Raw genomic sequence first — 15,173 nt, 5'->3', positions numbered from 1 at the left:
CAAAATACAAAATATTACTATTAGCCATTCCACATGTACAACTACTCCATTCTTCTTCCCACCACAGGTTAGTTTTGTCTATTATAAATTTTATATAAATGGAATCATACTGCAGGAAGGTTTCTTTTATGTGTAATATTTTAGCAATTCAATTATACTGCTACATAAATCAGTAATTTGTACATTTTTCTTGCTAAATAATACTCTGTTGAATGATTATGCTGCATTTGTTCATCAGACAATGGGCTGTTTCCAGCTTTTGGTTAGAACAAGTAAGGCTCATATGAGCATAATTAGAAAATTATTTTTGAAACGTACGTTTTCTGTTTTCTTAGATAAATACTGAGCAGTGACCCTTTCACTAAGGTGGACTACGCGGACTCCATCCTGTCTCTCCCACTGCATGAAGATATAAAATCTCAATGTAATGCATGGAGCACCTATTTGAGGACTTTGAAAAGTAAATGGTAGCAGGAAAGTTGGAGGAAAAAAAGAACAAAATTTGAAGCACCACTTAACTGGAGGTAGGTTTCCCATTTTTACTTCAGTATTCCCCAGCCTGAATGCAAGAGAGCCCAAACCAGAGGTAGGGGACAGGATGCACTCAGAGAGAGCACCAGGAGAATCTCTCTAGTTTTGAGACAGACAAGCCCAACATATAGCAGGAAAGCTGAAGCTGGAGTTCAACACTCCTCTCTTGATGGTCAATAGAAGTAGACGGGAAAACCTGTAAGGATGTAGAAGAATTGAGCATCAGCCAACTGAAATGTTACAGAGCTTTGCATCCAGAAAGAGCAGAATATGTATTCTTTTCAACTGGACATGGAGCTTTCCGCTGACTCTACCCAGAGTCATAAGACTTAAATGAAAAAGAACTGAAATCATGCAAAGGATAATCTCTGACAATAATGAAATCAAACTAGAAATCATAATACAAAGATAATAAGGGGAAATGCAAACACTTGGAATTTAGAAACATATTTCTAAAATATCCATAGGTCAAAGAGGAAGTCTCAAAGTAAATGATAAAATATTTCAAACTGAATGAAATTGAAAATGAAACACCAAAATTTATGAGATACAGCTGCAGTAATGCTTAGAAGGAAACTTACAGCATTAAATCCGTATATTAGAAAAAGAGGAAGGTCACAAACAATCTAAGCTTCCACCTTAAGAAACTAATACAAAAAGATAAAAGTAAACCCAAACCAATGACCAAGAAAGGAAATAATAAAGATATGAGCAGAAATCAGTGAAACTGAAAACTGAGAAATAAAACAGAAAATCATTGAAATCATTAAATTAATAAACCTTCAGCAAGACTGAGATGAGAGCTGAGAAACCAACTACAAATATCAGGAATGAAATTAAGGCTATCACTACAGATCCAACAGACACTAAAGGATAATATAAAATATTAGGAACAACTATATGCATACATTCAACTGCTTAATTGAACCAATTCTTCAGGAATCTTTTACACTAACGAAATTCATCCAAGATGAAAACAGATAACTTGAATGGTCCTATAATGATTAAAGAAATTTAACTCATACTTTAAATATTGAGAAAAAGAAATCTCTAGACCCAGGTGTATACATGAGCATTAACACCAAATCTACACATTCTTCCCCAAGATACAGAAGAGGGAACAGTTCCAAACTCATTGCATTAGGCCAGCATTACCCTGAAACCAAATACAGTACAAAAAACTATAGACCAAAATCTTAAACAAAGTACTAGCATATCAAATGCATCAATATATAAGAATAATAGTACACCACGATAAAGTGAGGTTTATACAGGAAAAGCAAGGTAGCACAATATTCAAACATTGATCAATATCATCCATTAAATTAAAAGTCTAAGGGAAAAAAAATCACGAGTATATCAACTGATGGAGAAAAAGCATGAAACAGTAACACAATTTAACATCTATTTAACATCATGAAAAACACTCTCAGCAAACTAGAAATAGATGGGAACTTTCTCAATCTGATGTACAGGAAACCTGCAGCTCACACCATGCTTAATGGTGAAAGACAACGCTGCCCTCCTAAAATGGGCAACCTGTCACAGTATTGCTTTTCAGTTTTCAGTGTCATTGATTTCTGCTCTTAACCTTTATTATTTCCTTCCTTGTCCTTGCTGTGGGTTTATTTTTATCTTCTTGAATGCTTGATCGCACCCCTCCTATTCAGCATCATCCTGGAAGTCCTAGCCAGTGCAAACGGGGGGGGGGGGGAGAAAAATAGGGAGTGAAGAAAGATATATAGATTGATGAAGAAGAAATAAAACTGCCCCTATTCACAAAAGACATATCTATGAACATAGAACATTCAATGGAATCTATAAAAGCTATTTGAAGTATTAAATAAATTTAGAAATATAAGATACAAGTTCAACACATAAAAAATCAATTGCATTTCTATATATTAGTAATGAACAACTGGAAACTAAATGTTTTAAAATACCATTTATAGTAACAAATATTTAGGTCTCAATCCTACAAATGTACAGGACCTGCATGTTGAAAACTATCTAATGGATGAAAGAAATCATTAAAGATACAAATAAAGACAGATAGACTGTGTTCATGGATTAGACACTCAATATGATAAAGATGCCAATCCTCTCCAAATTAGTTTACAGATGATGCAATTCTAATCAAAGTCCCAGCAAGGTTTTTGTGCATACAAATGAGCTGATTCTAAAACTCATATGAAAAGGCAAAGAACCCAGAATGGCAAAACAATCTGGGGGGATAAAAAGAATAAAGTTGGAGGAATCATACTACTTGATATTCAAAATTACTACAATCTGTAATCTATGAAATAGTGTGGTATTGCTAAAGAAATAGATACATAAATCAATGAAACACAACAGGGGTAAAAATTAGACCCAGACAAAGATGACCAGTGGATTTTTCACAACGATGAAAAGACAATTTAAAGGAGAAAGAATGGTTTTTCATTCCATGTTGTTGAAACAATGGACATCCACAAGCAACAACATCAAGCTGGACTGAAACCTCACATTTTATGCAAAATTTAACTCTAAATTAACCATAGTTCTAAATGTAAAACGTAAAACTGTAAAACTTTCAGAAAGATTTCTTAGATATGACATAAAAACACAATCAATGAAAGAAAAAAGAAATGAATTCTACTTCAAAATAAAAATGTTTGCTCTGTAAAAGATATTTTTAAGAGAATGAAAAGACAAATGACACATTGAGAGAAACTATTCACAAATCACATAACCAATGAAGGACGGAGTACATATAGAACTCCCAAAACTCAGCAGCAAAAAAATAAACAGCCCAAATAAAAAATGTGCCAAAGACTTAAAGAGACACTTCGCCAAGAGGATATGGATGACAAATAAGTACATTTTAAAAATGTTCAGTATTATTAGCCATTAGGGAAACGCACACTAAAACCAGAATGAGAGCACACTACAGATCCAACAGAATAACTAAAATAGAAAAATACAACACCAGGGGCGGACAAGCACGTGGAACAACCGGAACTCCCATCCACTGCCGGTGATGACGCACAATGGTAGAGACATTCTAGGAAAGAGAGGGGCAGTTTCTTATCAAGTTCAACACACACTTACCATATAACCCAGCAAGCCCACTCCTAGGTATTTACTCTAGAGAAATAGTTATAAGAAAACTCACCTTTACACAAAAGCTTGTACACAAATGTTTACAGCCATTCTATTCATAACCACCCCAAACTGGAAAGAATCCAAATATACTTCATGGGTGAATGCATAAGCAAACCATAGTACATTCAGAAAATGAAATACTACTCAGGAGTCTTTTAAAAAAAAAGAAGTATTGATACATGCAACAACTTGGATGAATCTTACAGGCACTATGCTGAGTGAAAGAAGCCTGCCTCAGAAGATTACGTACCGTATGATTCCATTTATATGATATTCTGGGAGAAAAAAAACCAAAATGATAACTACAGAGAAGATATTGGTAGTTGTCAAGGGTGTGGCTGGGGGGAGGGCGTGACTATGAAGAAATTCATGTAATATGATTATACCCTGATTGTGGACATGATCTATTTATGTGTTAAAATTCATAAAACTCCATGATAAAAAAAGTCAATTTTAATGAATGCCAATTTTAATAAATTAACTAAAAAAGACTGAGGAGAGAAATTGCTGGATCATCGGGCAGGTGTATGTTTAGTTTCCTTTAAAAAATATTCAAGAGAAATTGCTGAATCTTATGTTTAGTTTTTTTTTTTTTAATTCCAGACTTCTCTTTAAAGTGGTTAAATGTTGCATTTTATATTTCTTTCAAAAATAAATGAGAGTTTCAGCTGTTCCACATTCTAATCAAAATTTAGTATTACTAGTCTTTTTAATACTAGTCATCCTAATGGCTGTGGAATGATATCTCATTGTGGTCTCTACTTGAATTTTTAATAGCTGCATATTCCATCATTTGACAGTCTCACAATTCATTCAAACAACTCTCAAAGGGGTTCTTGACTCTGCTTTCCTATCTGCTCTCTTTTCCCAAGAATACATTGCCTAAAGAAACCTAGATTTTTCCAGCCAACATACATGGGCTTATTTTAATGTTGTCATTCCAGAAAGAATTTGGTAGAAAAAAGTCGGGCTGAAAACATATGCTTACACCACCCTCTCCAATTTATTCAATTCTTAAGCATCATAAAGTTTAGAGCTATAAGTATAAAATTTTGAAGCCATAAGGATTTCTAAAGAATATATTAGCCAAACCTTTCATCTTACAAATGAATAAGTGAAGGCCATAGGGATTGCATTACTTTGCCTGGGTCATATATCTAGCCAGTGTTATGTTTTAGAGTTGAGAATCATATCTTCAATGTTATCATGAAACTTACTGGAAAGAAACTTTAATGAATGAAAAGTACTTTTAGGGGCATTTTCCAGGAATGCATCCATTCATATGACAAATATTTATTGAGTGCCTCTCAGTGTCAGTCAGGCATTATGCTAGGTTCTGAAGGTGTGAAAAGATGCAAGAAGTTTTCCCATAAACAACTGAGACACAAATGTATCTTGTTCTAAATGCCATGTGCTGTGCACAAAACACAGCACAATGTGGAAAGTGTTTCAGTAGAAAAATAAACTTCTCTAGTTGCACTGGGAGAGTCAAGGAAGGCTTCACAGAGGAAGTGATATTTGTATTAGTCTTTGAGTAAAAGGAATGATACTTCTATTTAAGATGAGATACCAATGGAATTATGGAGAATTTCTCATTTGTAAGTTAAAATTATATATAAACACAGAAAATATACACAATCATTTCAAATACAGCTAACTTCCAAATCTCTTGAGAGGTAGTTACGATAAAAAGGAAAGAAAAACTGGACACAAGCAAGTGATTTTGAAAGCTCTGGTGAATGTTTTTGCAAAACAGAAACTGGATGGCATTCCAGTGGGGAGGAAAACAATTTCCTTGGTTCACGTATCCAACCATCATCAATTGTGGATTTTTTTTTCAAATCATAATAAACGTAGACAGAGACATCTCATTGGTTTTGCACTTAGTTCTAAAGAGGCAAATATAATTAGAGTTGAGCTAAGTGATGTAACATAAGCTGGTTTGGTACTATAATGAAATAAATCATAAAATTAATTTGATATCACTAATTATTGCTTACTTTTTATATTTCTACATGGTAATTAGCCACAAATATATATGATTATTTGTGGTATTACTTTTACCCAATTAAACCAAGTATTTCTAGATTCATTTAATGAAAGGAAAGAAAAGGATGGTAGAGTGGAAAGTTTATAATATCCTTCCTAAAAATGTCACATTAATTCAAACCAGGTCTTCATCTCTTCTATCAGTAAGTATCCATGGACTTGAACTTCCAGGACCATCATCAACATCGATTATTATAATTAGCAGATACAACCTATTAAACACTTACCACATACCAGTATACCAGCTTTAGTATCTCAGCGTATTCCTACATGAACCTTATTAGACATTACCTAACCCGTTTTGAAGATGAGACAACAGCAGTACAAAGAATTTAAACAACTGGTCTAGAGTCATATGACGAGTGAAACAGAGGAAATACTGCAAAATAGGTTTCTACCTCCAGTGAAAACTTGGTGGCAGCTTAGTTATGAATCATTCCACTTCTCCAAAAGGCCATAAGGAAACAAGGACAAAAAGAAAAATGCAAATTTGATCTTCAGCAAAGGCAGGAGACAGAGAAAACACTTCCAAATAACAAATTCTGTATAAAACGCTGCCCAACTTAAAACTGGCAGCAAAGCCTTACAGAAAACTGTGACAGGGTATGTGTAAAGCCAAGGGGAAGAGTACAGAAAACAGTGGAAGACAGACTAGCAGACCTCAAACGTCATCAGCACACATCATCATTAAGAAGTCCACAAACGATAAATGCTGGGGAGGGTGTGGAGAAAAGGGAGCCCTCCTACACTGCTGGTGGGAATGTAGTTTGGTGAAACTACTATGAAAAACAGTATGGAGAGTCCTCAGAAAAACTAGACTTAGCATATGATCCAGCAATCCCACTCCTGGGCATATATCTGGAGAGAACTCTAATTCAAAAAGATATATGTTCATAGCAGCACTATATACAATAGCCAAGACACAGAAACAACCTAAACGTCCATTAACATCTGACTGGATAAAGAAGTTGTAGTATATTTGTAAAAAAAAGAATAAAATAATGCCATTTGCAGCAACATGGATGGACCTAGAGATTGTCATTGTAAGTGAAAGTAAGCCAGAAAGAGAAAGAAAAATATCATATGATATCACTCATATGTAGAATCTTTCAAAAAAAGAAAAAAGAAGACACTAATGAACTCATAAACAAACAAGCCTCAGATGTAGTAAACAATCTTATGGTTACTGGGGGGAATGGGGTGAGAAGGGATGAATTTGGGAGTTTGAGATTTGCAAATATTAACTACTACATATAAAAATAGATAAAAAACAAATTTCTTCTGTATAGCACAGAGAACTACATTCAGAATCTTGCAATAAACTTTAATGAAAAAGAATATGAAAATGAATATATATATATATGGATATGCATGAGTGGGACATCATGCTGTACACCAGACATTGACACACTGTAACTGATGACACTTAAATCTAAAAAAAAGTCATCAGCACAACAAACCCTGAGGAAGGATCCACTCTGAAGGGGATCCACTAAGAGCAGGGTTGAGGAGCACAGTGGGAGACAGAGAGAGGGCTCAGAAGTTACCAAGGGATAGCAGATTATAAAATAACCAAAAACACATCTTCTAAATTTTAGGGCATCTCCCAAAAGGCAGGTGCTGTCCCCTCGTGGCAATGGCAGAAGAGAACCTGTGGAAATTCAGGTGTGGCCATAGAAACCTCCCTAAGCCAGGTCAGGTTCAAGAATTAGAGGAGACAGCATGAGTTTCTTGTAAAAAGCTGGGCAATAAAAATAAACTTAAACAACTATGAGAAACAGAAAAGGAACAGATACCACATGCATACAACAATACCATGTTTTTAAAATGTGAAAATAGAAATAAAACTTTGCTACAGAAAAAAAAATCACCAGAAAATATTACCAGTAACAGATGAAAACTGAAAACCAAACTTCTTGGGGAAATAATAAGGCAATCACTATTCTGAAGGAAGACCACAAAGTAGAAATACAAAACCTCAGGGAAGAAATGGCCAGAAAATAGTAGGTTATAATGTGACAATAGGGGGAAAGGAATGAAGAACTTGAAAAACTGAGGTTAAAAATAATAGAAGAAAAAAGGCCAAAAGAATCTTCAGAAATGAGACTAAATTTGAAGATACTGAAAAAAAGCCTTTGACAAAATTCAAATTCATTCTCAATTAAAAACTTTTTAGAAAACGAGAAATGAGAATAATAAAGGGTATTGCTTGAATAAACTAGTTATACTCAGACAATGGAGTACTATGCAGCTGTAAATATCAATGAGAAAGATCTGTACAAATTTTTATAGAGTGATTTCCAGTACATATTATTAAGTGAATAGTTACCTTTGGTATGGTAAATAAGGATAAATTAAAAAGCAAATTTATCTGCTTATGTTTACAAAAAAAAAAAAAAAACACAGGAAGATAAACCTGAAAACAATAAAATTGGTTACCTATGTGGGGTGGGGGATGATGAAGGTGAAAGGACAAAAGAGGACATGACATTTCTCTGAGTAAGTATAACTTTTTTTATGGTCATGACTTCTGGAAGCATGTTAATATTCTACACATTCTAGAAATAAAATTAAATCAGCAAGGAGTGGAGGAGCAAAAAAGTAAAGCTAAAACTAAAACCAACGTATTAAACTGTATTTAAAATGAATTACAATAATATTGGAAAGAAAATAAATAAATAAATCCAAACAAACTTTAAACGTGGTATTTAACTGTAGCTCTTCAGTAGAAGGGAGGAAGGGAGGGAAGGGGATGAACAACAAAAAATAGTTGCATTTTTTATGGGTATTTTTATAGTAGATGTTTATGTAGATGAAACAATTCTGAAATTATTTTAGGTACACTGTTAGATTAAGGACATTGAATCAAGGCTCTGAATGCTTTCATGTTGTTAGGCACCAGCGTTCTCACTGTGGAAGAAGGAAGATACAAACACAGAATGGGAGAAGGCAAGGAAAACTATGGAGATGGATTGGATTTGGATATATCAGTAAGAACTAATGATTTCTGGTATCTTCATAGAGAGATGATTAGATTATACAATACAGTACATGCATATTATACAGACCATGCATGTATAATAGATTACATATGCATATATGTACACACATGTGCACACACACACATTTTTAAATCTGGTCTGTTGAAGGGCAAAGATGATACTCCAGTAGCAATGAGCACAATGAGGACCTAGTTATTGGTTTCTAATTGCATTTCCCACTAAAATAAACCAAGTGTCCTCAGAGAAATGGGTGATTCAATGGCTAGACAGGGAATGCAAAGTGACCCTAGAACATACTTACCTATAAAATAAGAAAATGTTGAAAATAAATGATTGGGGTTTGGTAAAAGGACAAAGGAGATGGTGTACAGGAGCTCCCACTGGCCAAATCTGGTATAATTTGAGTACCCAAATAAAGATAATATTGAAAAATAAAAATTTCAAATTAAAAAAAAATAGGAATCCATGAATCCATTTTGATAATAAATAGGTAGGCAGGTAAACAGAGAAATGAATAAATGAATGAATGAATGAGGGAGAACTTTTCTGCATGAAAAGAGAAGGAGCATGCTAACCGATAAAGGTAGACAGAAAACTGGAGTAGGAAAATAAATCATTTCAACTGTAATCAAAAGACTGCAAGGGAAAGGAGCAAATACGTGGCGGATAAACTGAACAAAACCTTGACCAAATGATCAGAATGAACATGGCTACGAGGGGCACATAAACCATGAGTGCCCTCTGAAAATGATGTTCTCAAGACACAGTAACATTTCTGCAGGGCTCCACCTAGGGATGCTTAACTTGACTCTAATCATAAGGAACCACCAGAATAACCAAAATGAGGAATATTCTCTTTTTCAAAAGGACCTGTATTATTTCAAAATACCAAAGTCATGAAAAGGGGGGAGGGTATAACTCAAGTGGTAGAGTGCATGTTTAGCATACACATGGTCCTGGATTCAATCCCCAGTACCTCCTTTAAAAATAAAACAAATTAGTAAACGTAATTACCTCCCCAATCTGCCCCAAAAAAGTCATGAAAGAGTAAGGAAAGTTGAGGAGTTATTCCAGATTAAAGGAAATGAAAGAAATTTGATGACTAAATGTAATACGTCATCCTAAGGGAAAAACGTTATAAAGAATATTATTTGATCAATTGAAGAAATTGGGAATATGATGGTAAAGTATTTTGTCAGTGTTGAATTCCTGAAGATGACAATCATACCATGTTAAGAGAATGTCCTTGTTCTTAGGAAATACACACGGTAGTATTTAGGAGTAAAGCTACATGATTTGTGCAACTTAGTCTCAAATGGTTTAGAAAATAATGTATATCTGTATTAGTACATATATAAATAGATATAAGGCAACAGATTAGACAGATGGATTAGATTAGATTAGGTTAAGTGAACAATGAAGCAAACAGCACAAAATGTTGGGGAATCTGGGTGAAGGGAATATGGGATTTTCTTGTACCCTGATTGAATGTTTTCTCTATATTTGAAATTATTTCCAAATGAAAAGTTTTCTTTCTTAATTGGAAGAAAACAAAGAGCATTGACACTATGTGTCCTGGGTTGAACTATATCCCTGCCAAGAGCCATGTTCAAGTCATAACCTCTGGTACCTGTGAAGGTGACCTTATTTAGAATTAACATCTTTGAAAAGTAGTTAGTTAAGGATCTTGAGATGAAATCATCCTGGATTAGGGTGGGCCCTAAGTCTCATGCCTGGTATCCTTAGAAGAAAAGGAGAGGACACACAGAGACACACAGAGAAAATGGCCATGTGAAAACAAAGGCAGAGATCAGATAGATGCAGATAAACGTCAAAAAAATGCCAAGGATCTCTGGGTGCCACCAGAAGCTAGGAAGAGGCAAGGAAAGATTCTTTCCTAGAACCTTCAGATGGAACATGACCCTGCTGACACCTTGAGTTCAGGCTTCTGGCCTTCAGAACTGTGAATGAATAAATTTCTGTTGTTTTGAGACACCAAACTTGTGGTAATTTGCTACAGCAACCTTAGGAAATGAATATACCATGAAAAATACAATATGGGTTATAAAAGGTAAATGTCGAAAAGAAAAAAGAAATGCAAGAATAGAAAATAAATATACAAAGCAGGCAAAAGAGACTCCATACTTGTATAAATGGAGTCTCCAAAGAAGATAACAGAGAAACAGAATGAATACTTCAAATTATGATTCAAAACAGAAAATAACTGAATCTTCATATCAAAATGGCACACTATCTATCACAAAATTTGAAACAGAGAGTCAATGTTCCTTTTTCCCTTCCAAGATAAATTTGAAGTTCATATAATTAATAAAAGTTTTAATGAGTGACTCGTATTAAACAGTATCAATTACAGGTTAACTGTGATAGATCTTTCTCTTTAGTACTTATACCTGCCAATCATTCCTCATCCTATATCATTCCATAAAAATACAGACTTTTAGTGATACCTTGAAAAAGCTCCTAAGTCATATTACATTAAGAAGAGAAAGCTAGAGTACAAAATTAAAAGTAAAATATTTCAGAACTGTAATACAAGCGATGTATGTAAGTGTATGTAGATCCAAGGTCACAAAATGTAACAAATGCACCTATGTGTAAGGACAACTATATGCTAAAATATGGAACCAAAACAAATGAATGCCAGAGACAGTAATCAGTGCACAGAGTTGAAGAATAATTCAAGGTACATAAAAGGATATTCTGAATTGATAGTCACTTAAAAATATTATATTAGAATCATATAATAAGAATCATAAGTATGCACAAATGTATGCAAGAAAAATAATTATTGTTTAGATAAATCAGGAAGATTATATTTATGAAAATAAGCAGTCTATTAAATTCAGTCATACATTAGTGTGAATTTCTTTCTCAGTTTAGATTAAGCATTATTGAGGATTCTGAGCAAAATGAGACTCAGATACTATTTGTTGAATTCCCATCCCAACTTCTGTTCCTTTATAGCATAACCTCAATTTTAGTCGCAAAGTACTCAAAACAGTGGACTCAGCTGCAGGAGATGAATCACGATTAATCTAATCAAATTTCCCTTTGAGTAACTGGTTTAGTGGTGGGCAGATGACCCGGTTCTAGCCAGTAAGTCTTGATAGGATGTCTATGGGGTCAGCCTCTGGATAAGGTTTTCTTCCTTGATTTAAGAAAAAACATGCCCCAAGAAACTCTCCTTATTCCTAACTTTGGATGCAGTTATTGAGACTCATGCCGTCTTTGGGCACTAGGGCACAAGAAAGAAGACAGAACTCAAGCCTCTGATGCCAGCTGATTGGAAACATGGAGAGTTTGGGACCTTGAGGGCATTACTGAGCCACTGATTAACCAGCCCTAGAACTACTTTCCTCCAGACTTCTTGTCATGTGAGATAATAAATACCTGTTATTAAAGTCACTTTTTGTTGAGTACTCTTGTTACTTGGAGCCAAAAGATATCCTAACTGACATGGGCATAAAAAGCAGGTGTAAATTAGTGGGTGGTCAGTATATCTGTGGAGGGGCTTGAATAACCCAAGAGTTGTATCAGGCTCTGGACTCAGAACCCAGAGGAATGTGTCGAGCAGGTTAGAAATGTGACCTTTGTATAGTTATTTCAAGGGCCAACATTCACCTACAATCATCCCTTTGTAAATACAGAAGAATTCTAGCTCTCAAAGTTGTATAAACAATAAAAAAAAAATCAAAACTAACCAAATCATAGGTCTAAGTGACCTGGCATGACTTTCTGAATGTGCTTATATTTCTGAGGGCTCAGATCAAGTAAATGTTTCTAGGCTAGTCCGTGAACTTTGTGAACTACCAACACTATGAACTATGAAAGAGGAGCACAACGTGTAAAGTCAAAATAGCACTAGCTTTGAAATTAAAAGCCCTAGTAGTGAGTTCTGGCACTAGCAACTACTGGGTCTAAGACTCCAGGCTTCAATTTTATCATCTGCAAAGTTAGACAATAATACTCTTATCAATGAAGTTTTCTGAGCATTGTATGTGATAGTGTAGGAAATGTATATACATATATATGTGTATATATAGTAAAATAACATACAAAGCAAACTGTTGAATGATATACTGTGGGCAGATGTTTGTAAAATGAATGGATGATTCCTTTGCTCACTATAAAAACTTGAGTAAACTTGTCAAAAGTCAATCATCTTTTCAAGTTTAAAAAAGCTTCATGGCTTTCTTGGCATGCTATGCCCACTACCATAGTGAAGAGAACACCAAAGAACAGCTTGTGACAAAATACATGTTTTGGAGAGACCCTAAATTTTATCGTACTTTTTATTTTATTCTATTAGTATGAAAATATGCCACTTATTTCTTGGAATTAATAATACAAAAACCAAAGTCATTACAAGAAAAGAAAGCAGATCAATATTCTTCATGAATGGAGACAAAAATCTACCAAGTTTTTAACAAGCCAAATATTATATATAAAAATTACCATCATGACTAAGTAAGGTTTATCCCAGGAATACAAGATTGGTTTAACACTCAAACCTCAATGAGTGTAATTCACCATATTAACAAACTAATAAAGAAGAACAATACATAGTATTACCTCAACAGAAAGATCATCTGACAAAAAACCACATCCACTCCTAGTAAGCCTCCCAGCAAACTAGAATAGAGGGGTACCTCCTCAATCTGATAAGGGGAAATCTGTGAAAAGATCCACAGCTAACATCATACTTGATGAAAGATGGAACCTTTCCTCCCATAAAATCAGGAAACCACCAAAGACGCCCACCCTCATCACTCCAATTTAAAAAATCAATTGTATTTCCAAATACTAAAAATGTACAATATAAAACAAAAATTAGGAATAATTATAAAGTGGTCTCCAAAATTCTCTCCCCATGGTGTACATGATTTATATAATTTCCTCCCCTTGAGTGTGAATGAGATGGTGAAAATGATGCGTTTCCAGATTATGTTACATCTCTGGCAAAAGAAAATTTGCTGATGTAATTAAGACCCCAAAACAGTTTATTTTGAGTTAATTAAAATGGAGATTATCTTGGGGTCTGACTTAATCAGGCAGAAGCTCTTAAAAAGCATGAGTACATTTCTCTTGCTGAACTCAAAGAAGATGGAAGCCACCACAAATTCGAAAGCCGAATTGACCTGAATGAACCTGGGAGAGCACCCTGAGCCTCAGATGGTAATGCAGTCTTTGCTGATCCATTGATCGCAGCAATGGGAGCCCAACTAATCCACAGTCAGATTCTCGACTGTGAGATGATGACTGGGTGATGTTTAAGCCACAAAGTTTGTGGTAATTTATTTCTCAGAAATAGAAAATTTATATAGATACCATTATTAATAACACCAAAAATATGAAATGACTAAAGATAAATCTGACCAAAAAGTGTGAAAGACCTGTACAGTGAAAACTTCAAAACACTGCTAAGAGAAATTAGGCCTAAGAAAATGTATATATATCATCTTCATGGGAAGATGAAAGGTTTAATGTTGTTGAGACATTAATTCCTCTCCAAAATGATCTATTTCCATTCAATCCCAATCAATATTGCAGCAGCTTGTTTGCAGAAATTGATAAACTGATTCTAAAATGTATATAAAAATGAAAAGGGCCTAGAATAACCAAAATCATTTTGAAAAAGAATAAAGTTGGTGAAGTACTCAACTTGTACTTGGATACTTCAAGTATCCAAGACCTATTACACAGCTATAGCAATCAAGACAGTGTGTTACTGACATAAAGACTGTCAGGTAGAACAACCAAACAAAATGGAGAATCCAGAAACAGACCACCACAGATATGAATACTGATTTACAACAAGGTTGCAAAGGTAATTAAATGAAGAAAGAATATTCTTTTCAGCAAATGGTGCTGGAACAATTGAATATCCACAAGGGAAAAAAACAACTTTGATCTTTACCTCACACCACATTAGAAAGTAACTTAAAATGATTTATAGATGTAAATGTAAATCTAAATACTATAAAGTCAGAAGGGAACACAGGAGTAAACTTTCACCACCTTAAGTCTGTCAAAGATTTTTAATTATGACACCGAAAGCACAATTCATTAAAGTGTAAATGGATAAATAGACTTTACCAATATTAAGAAAATGTAAAGATAACGCACAAGCTAGGAGGAAATATTTTCAAATCACGTATATAGCAATGGATTTGCGTCAGAATTCATAAAGAACTCTCAACACTCAACATTAAGGAAATAACTCAAAGTTTTAAAAGCAAGCAAAATATTTTAAAAGCAAGTTACACAGAGGCAAATAAATAAGCACATGAAAACATGACTACCATCAATAGTCATTAGGGAAATGTAATTAAAACCACAATAAGATATCACTATACATCTATTAGAATTATTAAAACTACTGTAACAACAATTGTTGTCTAGGATATGGAAGAATTAGAGCTGTAA

General features: G+C 34.2%; 1 long non-coding RNA gene across 2 annotated transcripts in view; it reads right to left on the bottom strand.

The window, feature by feature from the left end:
• The window catches only part of LOC123613808 (uncharacterized), a 139,760-nt gene that overhangs the window by 116,961 nt on the left and 7,626 nt on the right, over positions 1-15,173 (bottom strand). The gene's annotated exons all lie outside the window — the stretch shown is intronic.

The sequence above is a fragment of the Camelus bactrianus genome, chromosome 10 (genome assembly GCF_048773025.1).
Source record: "Camelus bactrianus isolate YW-2024 breed Bactrian camel chromosome 10, ASM4877302v1, whole genome shotgun sequence".
NCBI lineage: Eukaryota > Metazoa > Chordata > Mammalia > Artiodactyla > Camelidae > Camelus > Camelus bactrianus.
The sequence above is the reverse complement of the archived record's forward strand: the minus strand, read 5'-3'. Positions and strand labels throughout refer to the sequence as shown.